Source organism: Acyrthosiphon pisum, chromosome A1 (assembly GCF_005508785.2).
Source record: "Acyrthosiphon pisum isolate AL4f chromosome A1, pea_aphid_22Mar2018_4r6ur, whole genome shotgun sequence".
Classification (NCBI taxonomy): Eukaryota; Metazoa; Arthropoda; class Insecta; order Hemiptera; family Aphididae; genus Acyrthosiphon; species Acyrthosiphon pisum.
Window position 1 is genome coordinate 17,989,779 of NC_042494.1, and position 2,548 is coordinate 17,992,326.

Genomic DNA, 2,548 nt, shown 5'->3' on the forward strand with positions numbered 1-2,548 from the left:
TTTAAATACATGTCTATTATTATATTATAATTTTTACATCGTAATCTTATCCTCAAAATTCTTGTCATCCGCCCCCTACAAAAAATACTAAATACGCCACTGATACCACTAGTACCAAGTCAAGTTATTTTAAAAATGTATTTATCGAGGTATATTGATCGTAGAAAAAAAATGTTAAAGCAATTTTATACCAGTATTAAAATATATAGTTGAACTAGCTTTATATTTAGTAAAAATCAATTTTATTTGTTGAATAATAATGGACTATTGGAAATGCTAATAATTTATTATTAACCTATGTTTCCGACCTTTTGGCTACCATATTTCAAACATCAATATCTCGGAATTTATAATATTTTTTATAGGTCATTAGGTACAAACTTTTTTTTTTTTTATAGATTTTGACCTTGTTGGTGAGTGTTCATAGTATACCAGATACCTACTATATAATGTATATAATAATATATGGTATAGTGATATACAGGGTGATTCACCATTCATATATTATTACCACCGATTTTTCTTTAATAACGGAGTTATTCAAAATCTGATTTTTATAATTTTTAAATATACTTTAAGAAGAAATCAACGAATATTTGTTTCTCTCCCGGCCCCCCTCGCAAAAAAAAAACGATTTTATACGTGAATGCGTTGATCTATATTAAGTTGCGTATAATGGGTCTGAAAGAGAAAATAAATACTGCGCTGACTGCTGACAATGTGACATCCTCTTAAGACCATGTTTTCAAATTATTGAGATTTTTTGTACTATACTTAGGACGTGTACTATACTAGGAGTGTCCTGTGATAATACCAATTTTTGTTTTTCAAATGAGAGCCCTCCTTTTCTACTGTAAATTAGTGGATTATTACTGACAATTTGCGAGGATTTTTATTTAAAAAACAGAAGTTATTGTTATCGCCACAGCCATATAGAAATACAAAAAAATCTCTAAAATTTGAAATTATTGCCTATACTAAGATTCTGCGCTTGTCTCTGTCTTACAAATGCATAACATAGCAATTGTACGATCTGAATAATCTATTTAACTCGGATATGTTTTATAAAAGAGCAAATTTACCTATTAGCAAATTTAACTGTAAGAATATTATCTAGTGAACATCATATATGGTTTTTTTTTAGATTTTAATTTTAAAGCAAGTTATGAGTATCTATTTTAAAATGTACAAACAATTTACAGTTTTAAAATACTCATAATTTGCTTTAAAACAAAATTCTATGAAAAATCCTATGAGGATCATATATCTTCACTAGATAATATTCTTACTTCTAAATTGTATAGTAGGTCAGTTCACTCCTATATTAATCATAAGTTCAATGTTCATAACAGGGTTAAATGGATTAATCACAACATACCTACAAGTTGCCATGTTACGTGTTTGTAAGACGGAGACAGCAGGTTGTATAGCGTCCCACAAGACTAAAGTACCTATATAAAAAAATCCCAAAATTCAGAATTTGAATAAATTATGAAAGAAAAAATAAAGTTTGCAATTTGGTGAAACACTTTGTACAATATGCGCCGTTAAAACTAGGCGGGAATTTATAATACCTAGGGTGGGCGAGGAGGGTAGGAGGAAATATCTTAAACAAATTAATGTTTTTTTTGAAATATTAATATATTCGTAGTTTTAAATGTCTTAAAACATAATTACATACTCTTTATGTTGTAACTTGTAAGTGAGGGTTTTACATGTATACTATGATACTTTATAAATCCAATCATAATATTGAAGTATTAAGAAGTGATTCTATATTATAGAATCACTTCATGATTAAATAACTACATATAAAAATTAATGTAGGACTTTTGACACCTAGGATTTTTACCATAGATTATAGATAATATATATTATATATCTATGATTTTAGGAATCACACCTTTACATAATATATGACAATTGACCTCGAAGACTTTATATTATATTAATGAAATAATATTTTGGATATAATATAAGATGTAGGTAATGATAATAATATGGAAATAAATAAAAATATAAAAATTTAATATTTGATAACATATGGATATGATACTACTTCAAAAAAAATCAAACATTTCAGAATTTGTATTAAACTATGAGGTTTAACAAATATTTTTGAGTCTTTCTTTAGTTTTTATTAATTTTACAATGTATATATGTATTTAATTTTTCATAGGTATAAGTTATAACATTATCATTTTGATTAAACTCATATCTTATATTCTTATAGCTATATACAACTAAAACTATTAACAAATTAACAACATCTAACTCGCTACTTGCAACGGCGATATACCTACTAAAAACGTATAAAATCCCTCGAAATCGTCACTTTACACGTTTGTGTCAATTATCCATGTTCTGGAAAAAAACCAGTGTGGAATATCCGATTGATACCTAGGTATCAATGAAACTGTTTAGTGTCAAATGTCACGGTTGTTAAAAGTCCGAATGCAAAATATATATAAATGAGTACTAGCATTGATTATACATAGTATAATCAATGGTACTATAGTACATAATAATGGTTGTTTTGTTACTATTA

General features: G+C 26.7%; 1 long non-coding RNA gene across 1 annotated transcript in view; it reads right to left on the bottom strand.

The window, feature by feature from the left end:
- Positions 1–2,206: 2,206 nt before the first annotated feature.
- Positions 2,207–2,548, bottom strand: part of LOC107884590 — a 5,535-nt gene continuing 5,193 nt past the window's right edge. The window contains exon 5 of the long non-coding RNA XR_003838952.1: positions 2,207–2,400. This is a non-coding gene — a long non-coding RNA (uncharacterized LOC107884590). The remainder of the gene's footprint in view (positions 2,401–2,548) is intronic.